The sequence below is a fragment of the Tamandua tetradactyla genome, chromosome 1 (genome assembly GCF_023851605.1).
Source record: "Tamandua tetradactyla isolate mTamTet1 chromosome 1, mTamTet1.pri, whole genome shotgun sequence".
Lineage (NCBI taxonomy): Eukaryota > Metazoa > Chordata > Mammalia > Pilosa > Myrmecophagidae > Tamandua > Tamandua tetradactyla.
Window position 1 is genome coordinate 1875382 of NC_135327.1, and position 24685 is coordinate 1900066.

The following is a 24685-nucleotide window of genomic DNA, read 5'->3' on the forward strand; positions in this document are numbered from 1 at the left end:
TGACTCCCAGGGATGAGCCTAGCCCTGGCACCGTGGGATCGACAATGCCCTCCTGACCAAAAGGGGGAAAAGAAGTGCAATAAAATAAGGCATCAGTGGCCAAGAGAGAGCAAATGGTGTCAAGAGGCTGCTCTGGAGGCTTCTTACACAAGCTTCAGTGAGACAGCGCTGATTGCCGTGGTTTGCTAAACCCCAACCCACATCACTCCTGCTGACTCTTAAGGACACCCAGGGCTCGAACTGAGACTCTGTAAAGGTTTCATGCACTAGGTTTGCTTTCCTGGAACATATAATTCCAGGAGGGCTCCTAGGTCAGATAAATCCTGAAACCCAGAGGGGCCAGGCTCTCCAACAGCATCAGTTAATCACACCCCCCTGTCCTTTAGCGTGGACACCCCTTCTTGTTGGGGCCCAGGTTAGGTTTTACATGAAGCAGACCTCGGACTGTTGGCAAGGCCCCTGGTATCTGTGGAACGAGGTCTGGCCTGGGCTGCGCCTCTTCTAGTCCAGTCTTACTGTGGAAACGCTCTGCCTGAGCAGTGTCACGTCGGGAACCGCAGAAACTCGTGCTCTCGGGGCTGACTGAGGCATGGGGCACAGACACACCATGTCCTGTTGATGTGGCAAACAGCTGAAGCAAATGCTTGCAAGGACGCTGACTCGAGAGCCCGAAGAGACCTGAATAAAGAGCATGCTGCTAAGAAATAAACAGCTCCTGAGACAAGGAGCTGGGAACCAAACGCCGTAGCTTCGCAGGCATGACAGATGTTCCAAATGAATCTTGCTTTGATTATACTCCCTAAAAGCAGTTCCCCTGTAAAATCCCAATAAATACGTGGGTGTCAGTTTATTCAGGGTTCCTGCTCTTGCAACTGATGAGCTTGAGTCCCCTGATCCCACTTCACTAACTTCTCGTGTCTGCCATTTCTTGATCCTGTGCAGCAGCCCTTCTCCTCCCTGCTCTCTAGGGAAATCCCGGCACCTTCTCAATATGAAAAAGTCAGAACAGGCATTGCCCAAAGGTCCCTCTAGACTGGGAGAGGGATCAAAGGAGAGGGAAAAGGTATAAGAGAAAATGGGATTTAACAAATGTGGACAGCAGTTAAATCACTATATTAACATTCTTTCTGGTCCCCAGTGTTTTGGAGCAGCTTGAGGGAAAAATCTAAGATGGTAGAGTGGTGGCCCCTGATAAACTCTGGGATCTGTTCTATAACTATTTGTTGAAGTGTGCTTTGAAAATTGTTACATTTTTCTTTCCTTGCTTTGTAAATGTGTTATATTATACAATTTACAAAGTTGTTTTTAAAAAAAAAAAAAAAAAGCATGCATGTGTGAAGCACACGGAGCAGCGTCTCCTGCTGGGAAGTGATTACTGTTACTGCTGTTGATGTTATTGGCACCCCGGAGCAGGGGGGCTCTGAGGAAAGAATGCGAAGCCCATTGAGCTCTGGCCGGTATGGCCATTTAGGAAATAACCACTGAGGTCCTTCCGTGGGAAAGGCTGTGTGGGCCACAAAGGAGCCGACAAAGCCAAGCTCTGACCTTCACTTTCTCCATCTAAATGCACAACCTGGAAGTAAGCGCAGGAGCCCGAGAGGGTGAAGACGTTTAAGGGACAGACCCACCCGTGGGTCTTTTGCCAACCATGGGATCGACGGGAATGGGTGAACGAAATTCCCTCTTCCCAAATGTCAGCCAGACGTTGCTTACAAATTGAAGACTCTCAGGTTTCAGAAACAGCCAAAGATAAATGATATTTTCGAGCCCCTTTTTTCCCTTTACACCCACCACCACTGAACAAAGCAAACATCTGGGAGGTACTGGAGATGAAGCGATTTGCATGCTGAAGACGGCATGGAGGTGCAACCAACAGAAGTGGAGATTATCGTGAGAGAGGTGTAATGTGGAGAAAGGAGAGGAAAAGGAAAAAAAAAACCGTTCAGCTTCTAGAAAACACAAGCTAAAAATATCCCTGCCATGCGGCGCAGATTCAAGGGGCTGTTTAGACAATGCTGTGATCAGACTGCAACTGATACATATTTCCCTCCAGTGATTATACACTGCCTGATTTTTAAGCACTGAACAGCTGCCTCCAGGTTTGTCTTGAAAAACTGCTCTCTAATCTTATTTTTGATTGGCACTGCAGGGGGTTCCAATCACGCTCTTCTCCCCATGAGCAGGCTCGATGATGACGCTCGCCTGGCAGGAAGGGGCAGTGGAGGAGGTGGGGGGATGCGGAGGGGAACCAAGGCGCTGCAGGGACGACGACGGGGGGGGGGGGGCACCAGCACCCGCCATTCAGCTGTTTTTCTACAATACAGGAAGGGGGGTGGGTCAAGGAGATAAAATGAACACAACCTGTGGACAGAATAAACAGCTCGGTATATTCAGGTGGAGCTTTCTAGAAACTTGGCCAAGGTTTTCAATAATGCCAGCAAAGCCCGTCTGTGAAGAGTCTCCCCAGGGGGTGCGAGGGCGGTTCCTTGTAGAACTCCCGCCTGCCACGCGGGAGACCGGGTTCGATTTCCCAGCCCATTCACTTTCCAAAAACAAGCAAAAAAATTCAATGAATGGTGCTGCAATGGAAGAAGAATGAAATGTGACCCCTGCCACACAGCACACAAAAAACAAAAGTGTCCCCAGGTCCTGTGGAAGCGGAGAGATGTGCCCAGTGCTTCTGAACTTCTCGGGGTGAAGAGGGGGTGCCGGGTTTCCCAGGGAGGGGAGAAGAGTCAGCCAGTGGTGTGAGGTTTGGGGGTGGTGAACGTGTTCTAAATTAGAAAATTGAGCAGAGCATTTGAAAAGGGTGATTTCATGCATGTAAATTATATCTCAATAAAGCTATTTTTAAAAGGAAAGAGAAAGTCGGAAATCACTCTAAAGGAGTATCACCTTTCCCCTACGCAGAGAGGGTGCCGTCGGCACCCTGGTCACCCCGGTCACCCCGCCTCCTGCTTGCAGCTCTGGACATGGGGCACAGCCCCCACCTCCTCCAACCTCAGTCCTCACATCTGCGAGATGGGAGCATTAACACGACCTTCTCTGCAGACTCGGGGAGCCACTGGGCCGGGGTGCCTGGCCGGGGGCACTGAGGCAGGGCTGGCCGTGCCGGCCCAGGGGCCCCAGTGTGCTGACCAGGCTGCAGCACCCACCGCAGCCGGTGTCGCCCACGCACCCACCGCGCTCTGTATGCCTCCTGAGGCAGGTACTTCATGCCCACTGCAGCCCCACGCGGCATGCGAGGCAGAGCTGGCGCAGCAGGACCCGGAGCCCGCCCAGGTGAGCAGACCACTGACTCTCCAGGGGCTCAGGTCACTAGAAGCACAGGATTTCACCGCCTGGGGATAAACCATGGGCAGCAGCCACTGCAGAATCAGCCAGGGTTAGAGCATTTACACCAACTGTGGGCAACTGCCACGAATCCGGGCGGTTTGTTTTGTTTTGCCTTTTCCGGGGTAGCCAGTCGGGCAGCACACACCATGTACCCCACAATGCTGCCTCTGGGGAGCCTTTTCAGGCCCTCCTTGCCACAAGTTGTGCTAAGAAACTCTTACATTTTCATGGCACTTCTGCAGTCTAAAATGTGCCTTGGAATCCATCAACAGATGAACAAGGAAAGCTCTGCAGGAGGAAGTGCCATCTGCACCAGAGATGATGAGACAGGCCCAAGGAGGTGGCCCCAGGGTTTGTGGCCACAGCCCCCTTGGCCACCAGGATGTAGAGTCAGCGAAGCTCCCCAGGTCTCTCACTGATTGGAGCCCTTGTTCCACATGCCCCACAGCCCCCGTGGCGAGCAGAAGCCCGGAGCAGTTTCCACACAGGAGGTGATGGAGGGGGACGGAAGTGGGTGCGATGCCTGAAGGAGGTGAACCCCAGTCCAGGCTGGTAGAGCCCAGCGCCTTCCAGGAGGGAGACCATCAGTGCTGTCCGAGGGAGGCTGCAGGGGTGAAATCCATGTCCCTCCAGCACCCAGGTCTGCAGACCGGCCTCCAGCCTTCACCCAGGGCTGTGGGTCCCCGGCACGGCCGGCCCCAGCTAGGGCCCTCCCTGCACCCGCAGCCTTTGCTGTGTCCCCTCTGTTACTGGCTTCAGGCAGTGGCCGGCTCTGGGCGGGGAGGGACAGGAGCTGTGGCTGGCTGTCCTGCCTGCCCTCGCATAACAGGGTGCTGGTGCCCTCAGGCCACAGCCACTCCTGGGACATACCCAGACTCTTGAGGAATGTGGAGGCAGGTGGGAGGGAGTCAAGTGGCCAGACCTGCGAGACCACCAGCTGCCTAGAGACAAGGGGGCCCGACTGAGGGCAGCACACTTGCCCAGCTTTCCAGTGAGGTCCCAAGCAGCAGCAGGTGTGAAGGGACTGCGTGTGGGGGCGCCTTGTCCTGTGGCTGCAGCCCTGCAGCCCGCCCAGAGTGCCGAGGGGCCTCCTGTCTGCAACTGCCACCTCGGGGCCTGAGAGAGACCCCAGGGCGGCTCCGCCTGGACAACTGGGCAGAGGGTCACCACAGTGGGGGGCACAGAGACATATGCGTCCAGCTAAGGGAGCAATGCTGCCCTGCACGCCACCCCACACATGCACACACTTGGGCATACGTATGCACACATGCACACTCACAGGCACACACTCACATATGCACACATGAACACACACACACACACATGCGAACACGCACACACACTTCTGACAACCAGCCCTGTGAACCCTCCCTCCCCCTTGAGTGCCTTGAAAGGTTCCCCTTGAAGCACGAGGTTTTGTACCTCAAAGGGCATCTCAGACATCCCACTGAGGCCCCAGGATTCATTCATGAGAAACACTTCATCTTGCTGCAGGATTAAAGGTTTCCAACGCTCCCCTTCTGATCCCAAAAGGATAACGCTTTCCCCCAAACACCAGAGCAGTGTTGGAAGTAACCGCCACGGAAATCATTAACCTACTTTATTAACAAGGAGAAAAATCCCAAGGATATTTTAAACTTTTAAATCATCTTTGCAAGCCAATGGCAGTGAAAACAAAGCATTTTTAAAACAAAAGAGTCTTTACAGCAGAAATTTAAATCCCACCTAAAACGTGCTCTGGATTTTAACCCATTTTAGGCTCTTACAGAGCCCTGGAAACCCTACCACACCTACGCCCGCCTGAAAGGCCCCTCAGTCATCGCAGGAAATACCCCCCAAGACATTCCACATGGCGTGCCCACACACACGCAGACACACACACGAAATCGTCTGCGTGCTGCTGGCACACGCTGTTCTCAAAATTTCTCGACTTTGGGATGAAAAAACAATTGAAAAACAGACCCAGGCTTGTGCTTCCAAATGATTTTTTGTCCCCTTTTCACAATAACCTTTTTGCAAAGAACTGGAGAGGCTGAAGTAATTTACAGCACTGTAAGGCGTGCAGTGAGCTCAGGCTCGGAGCACCTGGGGCAGCGTGCAAATGCATTCTGGGTTTCGTCAACTGTCTTCAGAAGGGGAAAAATATCTTGTTTGAAAGATGTTCTTGAGGCGGAGCTGGTAGCAGGTTCATCAGGAAAACAGAGCGCTTGGGAGCCGGCAAACCTAAGGCTGCCCTCCAAACCGGGATGAAGCAAACACCCGGCTAATTTCGGAACGTGGCTAAACGGGTTCAGGGCGGTGGTGGGGCCTGCCCCATAGCTGGCAGGTGCCCGCCCCGCCCCTCTAACTGGTACCTCATCCTGACCCTCCACTGAAGGAACATCCCTCCCTCTCTCTTGGTCTGTGGGGTTAGGAGGCACCTACTTCACCTCTGACCCCAAAGACAGGCCCCTGAGCTGGGCAGGCCGGCCTCCGCATCTCATTTAACACCAGCTCCCTAGGGAGCAGCTGGAGCTGTGCCTTCAGCCTGCAGTTAAAGTCCCCCCGGGGCTTTTCCTCCAAGGAGACGCCCTTTGCACTGGAGAAGTTAAGCTGGAGTGCTCGGCCTCAGGACAAGGTGCTGCCTGCCGCGGCCTGCACGAGCCCTGGGCCTTCACACTGCTAAATAAGAGAGCGAACAAATCCCGCTCCTTTGGGGTTCTCTGGCTGTTTGCTTAAAATGCCTTGGATTGGGTTTCTGCACTTGCTACCAGAACACCAGCCTTGCTCTACTCAAAACGCCTCGAGATTTTCACTGGAGGGTCAAGGAAAACAGCACATTTTTGAGACAACGACGAAAAGTCTCGAGCAATCACCTTGAATCTGAGCTTGCACGTGGTCTAAAATTTTAGAAAGTAATAAATTATATTCTTAGTCAAGGTCCCAAGGGACTAGAACTCTGCAGCCTCGTGTGGAACCCACATAAGGCACCCTCTAGACACTGAGATGAAATTTTGAGCTTAAAGTGCAGCATACGTCTGTAGGTGGTTTGGGAAATATTCTTCTGGTTAACAAAAAAAAAAAACCACCAACAAAACCAAAATCCTAATATTAGATCTCATGTGCTACCAAGTAAACTTTTTCTCTTATAGAACAAATTGTTTCTATAGAAACAAATGCTTTTCTAGCAACCCATTTTCTATTAGGGTTGCCATGGGAACAGATTGAGAAAATTGGTGAAAATGTACAAAAAGGTAAATGAGTGCTCAGTGTCTTTTTTTCTTGGAAACCCACAGAGGGCAAATGCTTTTCATTTTTGAATACCTTAGTTCACGGGGCAACTCCGGGAACTCTTGAGAACATAATTCTAAGTCTGTTGCATTCACATTCCCTGGTGAGGGTTTTATCAAGTCTCCGAAATTTAATTCAGAATATGGCACTGTTCCTAGGGGTCACCGTCTAAAGGTCGTTTTCAAGGACTGGGGTTAAGCAGGAGAAGGTACAGGACTGGCAGGGAAATCTACAGTACGGCTGAGGACCACCTCCCAGCACGGGGGTCCCTGCTTCGGGAAAGACCCCTTCCCAGGAAGCAGCAGCTCACGCGTTTGTGAGGCCCCACTGAATGCAAAGCCTGCGGTGTAAATGAGGAAACCCAAGGGGAATGCTTTCCTTCCTTCATTGGACAGTGAGAAGAGGACAGAGGCCACAGAAAGGCATCCTCGCTTTCTACCACTCCATTTCTGGAATCTTCTTACAAGTAAATGCATGGCATCCGTCTGATGAACGAAGGAAATTCTGTCAGCTCCAAAGCTGGTAAGGTGGGGTGCAGAGAGATCTGAAGCCAGACAGCCACAATCACCAACGAAGGAGGGCATGGCCTTGGGACAGCAGTCACGTGGCTCTGAGCCCCCCTGCGAAACACGTCCACAAGGTCTGGGAAACAAGCGCCGCAGCTGACACAGAGGTTGGCAACAGCCCTTTGCACGAACATCGTAAGACTTCCGAAGCCAGACAGGGGCTGTAGATGAGTGAGAACGGCTGTGAGTGGAGGGCAGCAGAGGGCAGCGGGGCCTGAGGCAAAAATGGGCAGCAGCAGGTTCCTATAAAGGAAACTCACAGATATTTATAAAACCACGTCTGCCTGTGTTTCGTGCCTGCCAGCCGCAACCCGCACAGCTGTGTTCACTGCGTGACGTGGGGTCTGCGCTTGTCCACAGGTGGCTAGCGGATCTCCGATGGAGGGGAGCCCGTCCCCATGGGATGCGGGGGCTGGTGCAGAGGAGCAGCCCTAGGAGAGGCTTCAGGGTGATGCGGGAGAGTCTGCGCATCAAGCAGCCTTGCCACATCCCCCTCTCCACTGCCTGCCCCCTGCTCCAAGCTGCTGTCCCAGGCCTTCTGTCCCTGCCTCCAGCCACTCCCACCCCACAGCCAGCCCTGCCAGGAAGAGGGGACTCTTTCAAAACCAAAAGTTAAACCATGCCTCTTCCCTGCGCCAAACCCGCCATGGCTTCTGTGACCAAATTGTGACAGTGACCAAAGGCCCCGCGTGCTGGCCCTGCAGCCTGCACCCTGCTGTCCCCTGCCTCACCCCTGCGACCCCCCTGCCCGCACCCCTGCTGCATTCATCTGCACCCCTGCCTCACCCCTGCCGCCCCACTGCCCACACCCCTGCTGCACCCGTCTGCACCCCTGCCGCACCCCTGCTGCACTGCTGCTGCACCCCTGCCCGCACCCTTGCTGCACCCCTGCCTCACTCCTGCCACCCCACTGCACCCCTGCCACACCCCTGCCCGCACCCCTGCCTCAACCCAGCCGCACCCCTGCCCACACCCCTGCCCACACCCCTGCCTCACCCCTGCCGCACCCCTGCCGCACCCCTGCCCACACCCCTGCCCCCTTGCTGCACCCCTACCTCACTCCTGCCACCCCACTGCACCCCTGCCTCACCCCAGCCGCCGCACTGCCCACACCTCCGCTGCCTCCCTGCCGCATCCCTGCTGCACCCCTGCCTCTACCCCTGCCGCCGCACTGCCCGCACCCCTGCTGCGCACCCCTTCCTTCTTCCTGATGCCTGGAATGCAGACATGATGGCTGAAGCTACAGCAGCCATTTTGGGCCAGGTAGCGACCTTGAAGGAGGCAGTGCAGAAGAAGAGAAGGAGTCTATTGCCTTGCCCTTGGAGACCAAGGAGCTGCCAACCAGCCTAGATGGGCTTCTTCCGGACTTCTTTCAACAAAAGAAAAACACACTTTTGTTATGCTGAAGCTACTATTATTGGGTAATCTAATCTCAACTGATACACATCACTGCTCTATTGCCTTCAAGGACCTCTTCTTCCATAAAATAATATTAAAGTTATGTTTTACGATCACATTGGTGCAAAGAATATAAGCCAAGTTCAATTTATTATAATGTATTCATTATTGCTATGTCCATTCTTTCTTTTGTTCTTAAAATAAATGAAAATTATAACATCTCTGTGGAACCCTAAACTCCACGGGCCCTAGGCCTCCCGCCTGCTGTGCCTAAGGGGCACCGCACACAGACGCTTCCGCTTCCTTCGCCCTTCCTACGATCTAATGGGGTGAGAACTATTGTCTTCCTACTTCGCAGATGGAGAACACTGAGGCTGGAAAGGTTAAGCAACTTGCTCAGATTTGAATCCTGGTCCATCCAACTCCAAAACCTGAGCCCGTAACATTCAGCACTGTGAAAGGAGCTACTTCTGGCATCCAAAGGCAATTCCTGCCAGAGCTATTATTATTATTAAAGCAAACAGCTCTGACTACTCAGGAAAACAGATCTGATGGATGGTAACACAGCGTATGGACGCTTACATTTCTGGCAGCTCCTTTTTTTACTAATCCACAAGATAAATCCAACCGTGAGCCCCATCTCTGCAGGAAATGTTTTAAATATCCATCTTTTAAGACTGATTTACTCCTCCAACCCCACAAAAAAAATAACTCCACTTAGCCTGACAGACTCTACAATGAAAAGTAAATTATTTTTCTGGAAATAACCCTAAAAATAGCATAGAATGGGTCTGCCACAGATACCAGAGGCAATCAGGTTCACTATGTTAGTTTTCAGGGCAAAAAAAAAAAATGTGTTTGAAACATGTAGACTCTTTTGTGGTCTTGGGAAGAGAAATGGATTTTTAAGATCAATTCTGCAGGGAAACAACTTTGGAGGAAAAACCAGCATGAACTTTGAGAGGCTGGCTGAGCGCTCAATCCATCTCGCGTGCTTCCGCAACTGAGGCCAGGAAGAAATCCCTCCCACCTCCTCACCAAGTTCATTTCCTTTCAGGTCCCCTCTTGGCAGATTAAAAGCCAAGAGGTGCCAAGAGAGGAGCCCCAGCCTGTGGGGAGAGAGGCACAGACGCCGCTCCTTTCTCTCCAAGCCAGGGCCCAAACAGACAAATCAAGCCTCAAACACGGCTTTTGTTTTTGCCGTTCATCCAGCCAGCATTTATTAGGTGCCTTCTGGATGCATGGACTGTATCTGACATCAGAGTGCTTGCAGACCCCCCGTGGAAAGCTGACTTCACAGCCGTGTGGGGTCTGGGACGGGGTGGTGGGCAGGACAACGGCCCCAGGGCATCCACAGCCCGACCCCCAGCTCCTGTGACCAGTCCCTTACGTGGAGAAGGGACTTGCGGGTGGGGATGGGTTAGGGTTCTGTGACACGGAGCTTATTCAGTTGAACCCAAAGCAATCACAGGGCCCTTCCAAGGAGGAGGGAGTGAGGCTGGGGCTGGGACCACTGCCTGGAGGGGGCAGGCAGAGCTGCGGGCCGAGGAATGCCGGTAACCTCTGGGAGCCAGGGGACAAGGGAATGGACCCCTGAGCATCTCCAGAAGGAACGCAGCCCTGGCCATGCTGATGTTAGCCCACTGAGGCCCATTTTGGGTTCTGACCTCCCTTCAGATGATAAACGTGTGTTGTTTTTGTTTGTTTGCTTGTTTGCACGGGCAGGCCTGGGAACCGAACCCGGCTCTCTGGCAGGGCAGGCGAGAGCTCTGCCATTGCGCCACAATGGCCCGCCCCCACATGTGTTGTTTAAAGCCACAGAATTTCTGGTAATTTGTTAGAGCAGCGGAAGGAAACGAGAGCAGAAGGAAAGACCTCCAGGGCCTTGGTCAGCAGGAGTCTATGCAGAAACCAAACAGAACCAAACAGACTCCTTTGCATTGAGAAGAGGAGAAATTGGAGAGCTGTGGGGAAGAGAGCAGAAAAGAGAGGTGACAGGAAACCGAAGCGAGAAAGGAAATATTAAAGCATTATGGCGGGGAAGCCAATGGGGTTTTAAAAACAGGGATGCCATCCTTCCATCACACCACATATAAACCCAATTCTAGAAGCATTAACACGTCTAAATGTGCGAGATAAGAAAACATGCATCTCAGATAAAACAGGAGAACATCATGAACTTGGAGCAGGCAAAGATTTTGTAAACAAAAGATGCTCTAACTTTAAATGAAAAAAAAGATAAATTGGACTACACTGAAATTAAGAACTTCTGCTCATCAAAAGATAGCATTTAGAGAGCGGGAAATCTTGCCAGGTATGCCCAACAAAGGATTTGTATCCAGAATCTATAACGACCTTGCACAAATCAATAAGAAAAATGCGGATAATCCAATAGAAAAGATAGCAAAACATTTGGACAGCTACGTCACAGAAGAGGCTATCCAAACGACCAATAAAAATGAAAAGTGCTCAACTCTACTGGTCATCAAGGAAATGCAAAATCCACAATACAACCCAATCCCACACCTACCAGAATGGCTGAAATAAAAGAGATGGACAATAACTAGTGTTGACAAGGGTGTAGAGTAACTAGGCGTCTCATACTCTGCTGATGGGAATACAAACTAGTACTACAACTTAGGAAAACTGCTGTCAGCATCTTCTCCAGCTGATCATATGCTAGACCCAATGACACTACTCCCAGGTGTGCCCTACAGAAATACCCAAACGTGGTTCCCCAGTGTTCCAGTTTGCTAGCTGCCAGAATGCAACACACCAGAAACGGATTGGCTTTTAATATAAGGGGATTTATTTTGTTACCTCTTCAGAGGAAAGGCAGCTAACTTTCAATGGAGGTTCTTTCTTAAGTGGGAAGGCACAGGGTGATCTCTGCTGGCCTTCTCTCCAGGCCTCTAAGTTCCAACAACTTTGCCCAGGGTGATTTCTTTCTGCATCTCCAAAGGCCTGGGCTGAGCTGTGAGTGCTGAGATGAGGTATACTGAGCTGCTTGGGCTGTGCTATGTTGAGTCTCTCATTTAAGCACCAGCCATTAAATCAAACATCATTCACTGCAGCAGGCAAGCCTCCTAGCCGACTGCAGATGTAATCAGCAGCAGATGAGGTTCACGTACCATTGGCTCATGTCCACAGCAACAGAACTAGGTGCCTTTACCTGGCCAAGTTGACAACTGACTCTAACTACCACACTGACAGGTATAGATAAGCAGTTTAGAATAGCCCCAAACTGGAAACTACTCAAATGCCCATCAGCAGGACAGCGAGCAAATAACCATGTCATATTCACAGCTGGAATACAGCAGCGAGAGCAAGGCCATGGGAGACATGACAAGTGGAGGGCTCTCCCAAGCTTGAGGTTGAGGAAAAGAAGATAAGTTCAAAAGAGCATGTCTTGTATGATTCCATCAATATGACGTTTAAAAACAGGCAAAACCAGTCTGTGGTACGAGAAGCAGGGAAGGGGCACCGAACGGGAGGGAGCACAACTCAGCAGGGCGCTGGAATGTTCTGCCACTCAGCTGGGCATGGTTATATGGATGTGCTCACTTTGCAAAAATGCACTAATCATGTTTATGATTTACTCACTTTCTGCATGTACCTTATACCTGAATTAAAAGTTTACGTACAACCATGGAATACTAACATTCGATTAGAAATTGCTGGAATCTCAGCCACAAAAAAAACCCATCTCTTTGTCTTCTCAAAACTTTTCAGATTCCAGGAAGACCCTAAATCAATTGTGTGGTTCTACAACTTACCACGTAGATGACCTTGGCAAGTTCCTACTACCTTTAAGCCTCAGTTTCCCCACGTGTACAGTGGGAAATAACTCCACCATACAGGACTTCTGCTGAGAATCATGGAAAGTGTCTGACTTACAGGATCTGCTGGCGAAGGCAGCTATTATTGACCTGAATTGAATCTGGCAGAAAACAGCTCACTGGGAGCATAGGAGGCAAGGCTGGGGCCTGTTGAAACAATTTTGCTCTTTTCCTGTATTTTTGGGAGAAATGTCCACAAACAAAGGCATGACCTTTAAGCTGAGGGTTCGAGCAAAGCGACCTTCCACCCTCACAGCCCTGCTCCTCTCTAAGCAGTTGGCCCAGGGAAAGGGGATTTAATCAGCACAGGCTGGAAGCGCTGGGGTGTAAAATGGAACCACGGATACAATTAAGAGGGGTTCATTTGCAACCATTATGCACCAGTTGGTTAATTCTTTCAAGATGCCAAACGCCCTTCCCTGGGCTACAGTAGTCGACTCTGTCCCGGCATTCCACGCCGCTGTCTGGAGACACCTGCGCGGTGCCAGGGGGCAGCGGGTGGGCACAGAGGGCTGGAAAAGGCCCTCAGGGGAAGAGGTGTTGCCTCAGGAGCAGAAACGGAGGGAGCAGGCGGATTGAGATGGGCTCCCACGGACCTCAGCTTGCCTTGCTGCCATCTGACCCTAAGCCGAAGTCCTTCAGTCCTCAGAGCCTCAACTCTTCAACTGAAATGAAATCAACACCCTCCCTTTGTGGGGTGGCTAAGGATATGACACGGCATCGTGGGGAGAACCTGGCGCTGGTTTAACAAGCACTGGCTGGGTTACCTGCACAGAGTTACAGACTCAGCAGGGACGAAGCAGCTGGGACAACATTTTTAAAGCTTGCAGCTGGTCCAGGCTCTGCTTGCTGCATCAGGAATTCACTGGGTGACCTTGAGAAAGGCCTCTTAACCTCTCTGTGCTTTGGTTTTTTCCTTTGAAAATTGGAATATTACTACTCTCTTAGGAGGGCTGTGTGGGGATTAAATGGGCCAGGTCCTGGATAGAACAGGTCCTCAGGGAACCGTGGCCCCGGGCTTTTGTAGCTTCCAGGCCAGCTGCACCCAAAAGCCGGTGCTGCGACAGGCGTGGGGAGGCAGCTGCTTGCTGGGGCTCTCACAGACGAAAACTTGCAGTGTGTGCCCTGGGGAGCCCCGAACTCCTTTGCAAATTTAATCAACTTCGTCATTTGCCCTTCCTGGCTCCATCCTAGGCTTTACCCAGTTGGCTCGAACCTCGGAAGCCAGACAGGGAAGCAGAGCCTCTGTGGGATATCTGGAGGGGTCAGGGCTGATCTGGACAGGACTAAGGGAAATCAGAATACAGGGTAAAGGATGACATGGTCCATACTTTAAAACTTCAAGTTCTGTGTGAGACCAAAGGGAGAGATGTTCATCGGATAAAAAATTTATATTTTGGGTAAAATGTATGGTCAGTTTATTCGAACAGCAAAACGACATGGAATCTTGAACAGGGCATGAGATCTTGTTGGTTTGTCCAGGTTAATGTGATGCCCCAATATATCCCAGAGTGATCTGGGCAGAGAATAAAAAAGTATTTTCAAAGTTCCCTTGGGGGGCTGAGGAGAAAGGAGGAAATATTAAACTTCCTCATCTGAGGAATTCCTGATATTCTCACAAACAGCTCAAAAGGCTGAGACCTCAACCTTGGGGTTTGACCCTAAGGAACTTATTCCTGCAAAGGATAGGCTAAGCCTACTTAAAATTATGCTTAAGAGTCACCCCCAGCCAGAAAAAAAAAAGAAAGAAAAATAAAACAAGAGTCACCCCCAGAGAACCTCTTTTGTTGCTGAGATGTGGCCTCTTTCTCTCAGCCAACTCAGCAGGTGAACTCACTGCCTTCCCCACCCCCTGCCACATGGGACATGACTCCCAGGGGTGTGGACCTTCCTAGCCATGTGGGACAGAAATCCCAGGATGAGCTGAGACCTGGCATCAAGGGATTGAGAAAACCTTCTTGACCAAAAGGGGGAAGAGAGAAATGAGACAAAATAAAGTGTCAATGGCTGAGAGATTTCATACAGAGCTGAGAGGTTATCCTGGAGGTTATTCTTATGCATTAAGTAGATATCACCTTGTTATTCAAGATGTAATGGAGAGGCTGGAGGGAACTGCCTGATAATGCAGAGCTGTGTTCCAGTAGCCATGTTTCTTGAAGATGATTGTATAATGATACAGCTTTCACAGTGTGACTGTGTGATTGTGAAAACCTTGTGTCTGATGCTCCTTTTATCCAGTGTATAGAGAGATGAGTAAAAGAATATGGATTAAAAATAAATAAATAATAGGGGGAATAAGGGGTAAAATAAATTGCGTAGATGGAAATACTAGTGGTCAATGAGAGGGAGGACTATGGGGTAAGGGATGTATGGTTTTTTCCTTTTTTCTTTTTATTGCTTTTTCTGGAGTGAGGCAAATGTTCTAAAAATGATCATGGCGATGAATACACAACTATGTGATGATATTGTGAGCCACTAACTCTATACCACATATGGAATGTATATGTGTGAAGATTTCTTAATAAAATTTTTTAAAAAAATCTATTGATTAGTGGTGCAACGTGGTTCGGTGGTAGAATTCTCGCACCACCACCACCACCACCCCCGCCGCCCCGGCACTCCACAAGACACAGCAGACCCCCTCTGGGTCTCGTGCAGTAAAACGGGAGAAAACCCTCCCCACTCACTACTGAGCCATGTCACCTGAGGCCCAAGGCACCACTCTTGAACCCCAAGTAACCCAAAACGGCCCCTTCAGCTTCACCTCTAACTTCTCCCTGCCAAAGAACTCTCAGGCCAGCTGGGAATCAGACCCCGTGGTTGCCTCCCAACAGCTCTTTCTCTTTCTTGGTAACTGAGCCCTGATTGTGGTCAGGAAGCTCCAGGGTGAAGCATGATTACTCTAAACTAATCTCAATCATCCTTTCAGAATCGATCAATGAATGGTCCTGACTTAGCATATGCTTTACGACCTGCTTCTAGCCAGTGAGCTGCAAAGGGTTCTCTCCCTGCTAAAAAGGATAGCCAAAGGAGAGAAAGGCTTCTTGTCCCCAACTTTCCTCCTTGGGTTCAATCCTGGGAAAATGAGATATCTGGAGCTGTAGCAGCCATTCTGCGACCATGAAGACACTAGCCAGAGAATGAAAATCCAACCTGCTGAGGACAAGAAGACTGAAGGATGGAAGTATTCTGGGTTCTTGGGGGCATCACTGACTTGCTGAATAAACCTGGGGCCGTCTGTCCTTCTGGTTTGGGAATAAGTGACTTTGGGCTTTCAGCTACTGTTGGTTGCGTTTTCTTTCACTAGCAACTTACAGCACACATCTAAGCCTCTGCTTATCCATAAACCCATCTCACTAACTAGACTGTCAGCTCCATGGCAAAAGGGACTTTTGCCTGTTCCATCCCCCGTGCCTGGAACAGTGCCTGGCACAAAGGAGGCTTTCGAGAAGTGTTCAGTGAATGAATCTCTGCACCTGTGTCTAATCACCAATCTCCTACCATGTTCATTCACAAAACCAACACCCACCAATACATCAGCTCATGCAAATATTACAATAGCTGCCATGAAGTGAGTGCTTGCCAGGTGCTAAACCCTTTACAGATACAATCTCGTTTAAGTCTCACAGCAGTGCTAGGAGGTTGATACTACTGTGGCCTCATTTCACAAATACAGAAACAGCCTCAGAGAGGTCCGGTACCCTGCCCAACGGTGTAGCTGGAAGATCTGGGACTCAAACTCAAGCTGGCAACGCTAAGCCTTGTGCACTCAATTGCCTTGCTATACAGACGGCGAAGTAGAAGATACAGCCTCACACACCCATGAGACGCTCGGGGAAGCTGAGACACAGAGGTAGGGGGAGGCAGGAGAGGCAGGCGGAGACAAGAGAAGCAGAGGTCTGTGGGGAGGCAGGGGATGCCTTACTCCAATCACAGTCCCCAGAAGGAGGGGGAAACTACTGTCATTAATTCAATGACAGCTGAGCATGGAAGGGAAGAGATAAGGGACTCATCTCCGGGTCCAGGAGAAATACAGAGCTCAGGAAGGAGCCCTCAGGCACTCGGCTGTCGCCCCCCTGCCCAGGCCCGCCCCGCCCGCTCACAGGGCGTCTTCGCTGATGGACACTCAGCGGGGCTCTGTGGCCGCTTCTCTCCAGCCCTCTGCCCAGTTTCGCCAGCCGCCCTGACCTCAGGGGGCCCCAGCTTCCTGTCCCCTCGTCAGGCTCGGGTAAGTGTGCGGGGCCAGCAGCTGGTGGGTCACCTCGGCCGCCCCCTCCCACAGGCGGAGCTGTCTCCTTGCTGCGCTTTCCTCCTCAGGTTGTGTGATGCCCCCGGCACTGGGCCTGCTGTTGCCCTGCCCGCTGCGGCCCACCTCGGGTCTGAGCCACAGGCAGGCCGTGCCCCGGAGGACTCGGGATGTGCTGAATGAACAAAGTGCCAAGTCTCAAGAGGGTTGGTGTCCCCAAACAGGTCATGAACCGTTGGCCCAGCTGACCTAGACCCCTTCCAGCTTCAGCTTCCGGGAGTCTTGAGACAAGCGGGGTGCACTTTGCAGGGTGGGGGCGGCTCATTCCAGGCCCATCCATTCGAGGAGGCACAGCCGCCTTGCAGGCTGGGGGGCCCCAAAGTGGGTAGAAGCTGACAACCCTGCGGCCGGGTCAGTCCTCAGGGGAACAGACGGAAAATCGGCCCAAAGGAGTTCTAGTTTTGGACGGATGGACAGTCTCCAGAGACCAGCCATGCACAGTCGGACACAACCAACCCCAGGAAATGCCGAATAAAAGTAGATGTGAAGGGTCACCGCGTGCCAGGCACTGCACCGATGGTCAGGGAGAGAGAGGAGGACCCAGCGCCTGCCCACGGGGGGCCAACACAAGCAGTGGCTGAAGCTTTGGGGTGCTGAGCCCTCTGTCCCGTGGAAGAGGCTGTTTAACCAGCCCAGGCACAAGGCTCGAGTTAAATAAACAACTTTGCAAGTATTTTAAAAACCGACTCTGCGAAGTGATGCATGGCACATTGCAGAGATTTGTCATCGTGGCCTGGGCGGCACGGAATGAGACCAGATTAGCCCATCGAAATTTCCAAACCAACCAGATTTATGTCATGAAATCAGATAAATAGACCAAGGTTTGCAAAAAGTCTGGTAAAGGTGGACTCACTACAAATGACAGGCTCTGCACACGGCCTTCTTTGGCCACTGAGTTTGCTGACATCTGGATGATATAAGGAAAGAGGCAGTGCAGTGTGGTACGGTGTCACTGAGAGGCAGCTAACTGGGGGCCACTTGCAAGATCAGACTCAGTTCCAAGGAGCAGCAGAAAAGCCACCCCCCAAGAGATACCTGGCAGGTCAGCAGAATGACTTCGGCACAGACACATCCATGCCAGCCCCATGGGTTCCTTCTCGTGGCCTCACAGGGCCTCCAACTCAAAGGAAGACACTTCCGCATCGCAGCCCCCACTGTTCCAGTTTACTCTTCCAGTTGAGAAAGGCACTGAAATGTGAAGTGAATTTGGGCAGTCTGTTTCCTGACTCTGAATTCCTCTTTCAGTCTCTCTGTGGGCCCTACCTCCCCCAGCCCCCCTGCCATGAGCCATGTTCTGAGATACAGAAGGGCCCAAAGGGGCTGCGCTTCACCAGCCCTCGCGCACACCCTCCCCGCCATGACCGCCAAACTCCTTTTTGGGTGACAGGTAACTTCTACCATGAAAAAGCTTCTTCCAGGGAGAGAGGGAGGGAGCAAAGCTGGGAAAGGATCTAACATTTGCAGGGTGCCTCTAGGGAGAGTCACACCGTCACATGGCCTCCCTGGGGCAGTCAGCTCATTCCTGCTTTACAGACACCAAACTGGGGCCACAGGCAGGAACTCCAACTGGGATATGAAATCAGGGACGTGGCAATGCTGGCCGTTCTCACTTCTCCCTGGCTGCCTCCTGCCTCCACGCTCCAGCACTTTCCCGCCACAAGCCTTCCTGGGACGAGCAGGGCGCAGACAGTGAGTGACACCGACAGAAGGCACAGCACTGTGAGTGGCCCCTTAATGGGTAAATACCAGAAAAAAAAGCCAACGCCAGCATGTTGATATTTAATACTGCTGTTAAATAACAACAGTGTTCAGAATTAATGCAATTATTTCAGGTCACTGAAACTAAACATTCAAGATATTTCAAAACAAAAAATGTATATTATTACAGAACATTAATCAGTACAATGTTTTAAAAATGTGTCACAGAAGCTTAACAAAAATTATTAGCAGATAAAGATATTATAACATTACATGAAAGTTATATTTATATAACTTTTATATATTAAAGTTATATAAAAATATGATAAAATAAATTCAGCACTGGAAAAAAATTGTTTAAAACTTTATGTAATGAGGAAAATGTTTAAATAAAGTAACCTAATTCCAGTTGTTAAAAAGAAGTGTTGTTCTTCCATATTCACCAAAGAAAAGGAAAGAAGAGAGTTTTTAGCTAACTCCAAATATTTTCCTCTGACACTTTCTTATTCAAATGACCTTGAGACCCTTTGGAACAAATCCTTGTTTCTGCGCAGAGCATACCATCTTTTTATTGATAAGACTGGAATTTTTGTTAAGAAAACTGTTAGCAGTTCCGCTACAAGTTCTTTCATTTCATCAGATACCTACAGAATCACTGGAATCAGTCATTGCAGAGCTAAAGTTTCAAAACTGTTGTGTTCACAACCCACTTATTTAGGGGGGATTTAAACTTCCAACATAAGCTTTGCTTTGTCAAATATAATTTTTCCCCTGTCTTGACGATAATGGAGATGGGAAAGATGTCTTCTAAGCAAGTGATCGTGTTTAGTTTCAATTAGAATTTTTAAAGCACCATAAAACTCTCTGGTAATGTCTCAAGATGTAGTGATTCAGCATTCATATTTCTTAAAATACCAAAATAAATAACAGTATTACATTTTTTTAAAAAAACAGTATTTTGGCATTCAAAAATAGCATGGCATGCCAGAATAAAAAAAAAACGCAATCATTAGAACAGTTGCTAGGAAACCTATGAGCAAGCTTAAAGCTAAGGTCTAGGTAAGAGGTACTTTTTCAAGCAAAATAAGAAACCTCGAATTAGTTTTAGCAATCACTGGTAATAAAGAATGCAAGATGATGCTTAATTGTATTTCTTTAGATCATGCTCTGAATTGCATTCCTCTGACTAAATATGCAAATACTAATCATTAGAAATAACTAGAGGTGGTGCTAGCTGTTCTTTTAGTGGTTGTTCTCATTTCCAAACAGCGCATTAATACTCTGGTTGTCCATGGCTATCAAGACTGCGTGGGGTCCCCACAGCCCCGGTCAGGCTCCGGGGATCTGCAAACAGCAAACCGGACAGCAGGACCTCGAAGGGCTGGCCCTGGATGAGAGGGGCCACAGGCAGCGCCCGAGGAAGAGAAAGAGCTGAGAGGATTCTCCAGGAGGAGTCAGGGAGCTGCTGCTGGGCCGGAGGACACTGGATGGCACTGCAGAGGGAGAAGCAGGCCGGTTCCAGACAGGATTGGGCACCCGGCACAAGGAAGGGCAGGAGGTGATGTCCTCACTTTTTATGGCCTTCAGCCTGAGGTCAGGCCACCCACAGTTGGGCAATGGAGTTTAGGACAACCACAAACCCTGGGACGGGAGGGGGAGTTCTGAGAAGGAGAGAGCCAGAGAGGAGGAGCCCCAAATTCTATGTCTAAAATGTGCCCAAATCTCCCTTTAATTCCTGAATCAGACATGCCTGGGGCAGACTTCAAACAGCCTAGATAAGGGCCAAAAAACGAACGGAATTCAGGTTTCAGCTACCAAACCTACCACCCAAGAGACATACTTCTCAATTTTAGTTCAACCAAGTTAATTGCTTTTGAAAATCAACGTTCTTTGCAATAACACAATAGCATTTAAGTCCCTTTGATATAACAGTCATCGTGTCCAGGATATAAACCAAAATTATGCATCAAGGAAAAAAAAAAAACAGGAAAATGTAGCCCATTCTCAAGAGTTGTTATAACTTCTCAAAGATATACAGAAAAATGTGATCATAACGAACAAAAAGACAGGAAATCACAGTAGAAAAAATTTTAGAATACTAAAAAAGTACCAAATGGAAATCTTAGAATTGAAAAATATTGCATACAAAATTAAAAAGTCACTGGACAAGCTTAACAGCAGGACGGAGATGGCAGAGGAAAGAATTGCTCACCTTGAAGACAGATCAAAGAAATTATCCAATCTGAAGAAGAGAGCAAACAAAGATTTTATTGTAAACATGGACAGAACCTCAGAAACCTGTGTGACAATATTAAAAGACCTAAGAAGACCACTGAGGCAGCAGAGGTCATGAAACCTGGAACAAGCAGATGGCTCTCTCAGCCATATGGGTTCACTGGAGAAGATGGCAGCTATGGGTTTGCGGAAAGGAAACATCAGATTCAAGGAACATTAGGAAGATACAAACATCCAGTCTTGGTAGCTAGCTGAATAGATGCATACACAAGAAAGAGAAGTCTCAAAATTAAGTCTAGGGAGAAAAAAATATGGAACTATAAAGCTTTACCACCCAGGAAGCCCCTGATACTGTGTCAAACATTAAGGACACCCAAATCAATAGGACAAGCCCTTGATCTTGGGGCTTACTCTTGTGAAGCTTATGTAGGTAGCAGAGAAGCTTAGCCTACCTATAGCTATGCCTGAGAGTTACTTCTGGAAGACCTCTTCTGTTGCTCAGATGTGACTTTTCTCTCTCTCTAATCCCAGCTCTGCATGTGAAATCACTGTTCTACGTGGGACATAACATCCAGGGGTGAAAGTCTCCCTGGCAGCATGGGAGAGGACTCCCAGGAATGAGTCTGGCCCTGGCACCATGGGACTGATAATCCACCCTGACCAAAATGGGGAAAAGAAGTGTTAACAAAATAAGATCTCAGGTGGCTCATATGCTCATTCGGTGGTTCAGTGGCAGAATTTTCGCCTGCCAGGCTGGAGACTTGGGTTCGATTCCTGGTGCCTGCCCATGCAAAAAATAATAATAATAATAAGATACCAGTGGCTGAGAGAGTTCAAATGCAGTCAGGCTACTCTCACGCAAGCTCCAGTCAGACACTGCTATTTATCATGGCTTGCCAAACCCCAGCCAAACCATTCCTGTTAACCCTAAAGAACACCTAGAGCTCCGAGATTCTACAGAAGTTTCACGCACTAAGATTACTTTCCAGAAACCTACAACCTCCAGATGGGTTCCTGAAACCCAGAGGACCCAGCCTCTCCAGAACATCAGCTAGCTCCATCCCCTGTCCCATATTATCGGCAGTCCCTTCCAACATGAAAAAGTTAGAATGGGCATAGCCCAAATACCCCTAAAGAGTGGGAGAAATATTAAAGAAAGAGGAGTTATAACAGAGAAGATAGGATTTAACAAGTGAGTATGACTGCGAATCATTATATTGATATTTATTTTAGTCTCCAGTGTTTTAGAGCAGCTAGAAGGAAAAGCCTAAAACTGTGAAACAGTAACCCATAGCAAACTTTGAAATATGTTCCACAACTATTTGTCCCAATATATTTTGGAATGTATTGCTTTTTTGTACACTTGTTATATTTTTTGTATATTTTGTTATATTTCATAATAAAAAAACGCTTTTTTTCCAAAGGGACTAACCAGAATCACAACTGCAAATAAATAAATAAGTCTAGGGTTATGAGACTATGAAGCCATGACTAATCTCACTATTATATTTTTTAAAACTCTTAAAATAGAGGTGAAAAAAGATAAAAAATGTGTTAGAAAATTTGGTAAAGGACATGGACAGACAGTTAACAGAAAATAAATATGAATTGTCCTTAAACATAAGAAAGACACTTAACTTTACTGACAATAACAGAAACGCAAATTTAAATTACAGGGATATAGTTTCTCCCCTACTAGATTGACAAACTCAAAAGCTTAACACCAAACTCTACTGGCCAGGCTGTGGGGAAACAGGTGCCGAGACACTGCTGGCAGCATGCCACATAGGACAGCCCTGACGGAGGGGAATTCAGCAGCACCTAAAAAAATCACATATACAGTTACTCTTTGAGCCACCACTTTAGTTTCTTAGGCTGCTTAAAGCAAATACCACGAAATGGGTTTTGCTTGAACAATGGGAATTTACTGGCTTACAGTTTTGAGGCCAAGAAAATGTCCAAATCAAAATGTCATCGAGGCGGTGCTTTCTTCCCGCAGACCAGCTGCGGGCGACCCTGGGCTCCTCAGCCCCACGGGAAGGCACGTGGCGGCGTTTGCTGCCTCTCTTCTCTCCGGGGCTTGTGTCTTTCAGCTTTTTCTTCTGTGGCTTTTTCTCTCTCTGTTTTCATCCCATTTAGCGAAGACTCCAGTAACAGACTAAACCCCATCCCAAATGAGGTGGGTCACATCTTTTTTTTTATTATTAAAAAAAAAATTTACCAACAAACGAACTAAAACATTAACACATGATCATTCCGTTCTACATATAAAATCTGTAATTCACAATATCATCACACAGTTGCATATTCATCATTTCTTAGAACATTTGCATCAATTCAGAAAAAGAAATAAAAACAGAAAAAGAAATAAAACGTAAACAGAAAAAAAAAAGATTATACATACTATACCCCTTACCCCTCCCTTTAATTGATCACTAGCATTTCAAACTAAATTTATTTTGACATTTGTTCCTCTATTATTTATTTTTATTCCATATGTTCTACTCGTCTGTTGACAAGGTAGATAAAAGGAGCATCAGACACAGGGTTTGCACAATCACACAGTCACATTGTGAAAGCTGTATCATTATACAATCATCATCAAGAAACATGGCCACTGGAACACAGCTCTACATTTTCAGGCAGTTCCCTCCAGCCTCATCATTACATCTTGGATAACAAGGCAATATCTACTCAATGCGTAAGAATAACCTCCAGGATAACCTCTCGACTCTGTTTGGAATCTCTCAGCCATTGACACTTTATTTTGTCTCATTTCTGTCTTCCCCCTTTTGGTTGAGAAGATTTCTCTCAGTCCCTTGATGCTGAGTCTCAGCTCACTCTAGGATCTCTGTCCCACGTTGCCAGGAAGGTCCACACCCCTGGGAGTCATGTCCCACGCAGACAGGTGGTGAGTTTGCTTGTCGTGTTGGCTGGAGAGAGAGACCACATCTGAGCAACGGTGGGTCACATCTTACCTGCATTAGCCACATGACAAGGTCCTGCTTACAGTGGGTCACACCCCACAGGAGCGGACTAGGTGTAAGAGAAAGTTTTTCTGGGGTACATGCAGCTCCAAACCAGCACATTCACCAACTCCACTTTTAGGAATCTATTCTCCAGCTAAACAGCCACAAACATTTTTTAAAAGCATGTGCAAAAGATGATTCATTGCAGCATTATTGGTAATAACAAAATTCCAGAAACAATCTAAATACCCTCCCTGGCTGAATAAACTGTAGTTGAGCTATTCATGGAATACTCTCGAAGCTGTAAAAAAGAATAGGGAAGAGCTCTGTGAGCTGATACGGAGTGACTTCCACGACATATTGTCGAGAGAGGAAAAGCCGGGTGTACAAGTGCACACACTGTGTGTCTGATGATGTTTGCAAAATGAAACTCAGGAAGAATAAGCTAGAGACGAAGACAGTTATTTGCTAGAAGGAATAGATGCGATGAGGAAGGGAAAAGAATGGGGAAAGGGTCTCTCTGAGAATACCTTTCCATATAGTTTTGCTTTTCAATCATGTAATTTAATCTAAAAGGTGGGAAGACGCAAACCCTAAAACTGGCATTGACATAAGAAGGCTAATAGGTGTAGAGCGTGTGACAGAATTAGAAATTCCATATGTGACAATTACGAATACAATAACTGATTCAGGCTCATCAATAGCTGCTAAAACCACCAGGAGAAGGGCTGTTGGGAAACCGGATGGTTGCATGTTTCACTCGTTAACCACAAAAAGGGAGAAAATAGGTTTACAGTAGAGAAACGTGACAGACAGCCTCTTAAACAAGCGCCCAAGTGCAGCCACCAATCACGGGACAAATGGACATTATGTGTTTACCAAGGTGATGCAACGCGAAGTTCAAAAAATCCCCTATGCACTACTCTTCCAAAACAATGATTATCCTAAACCTAATCCCGTGGAAATAATCAGACAAATCCAGATTATTGGGCATTCTAGGAGGCAGTTGTCCTAGGTTCTTTTAAAATGCCAATATTGTAAGAAAGGGGACAAAAAAACAAAAAGGAA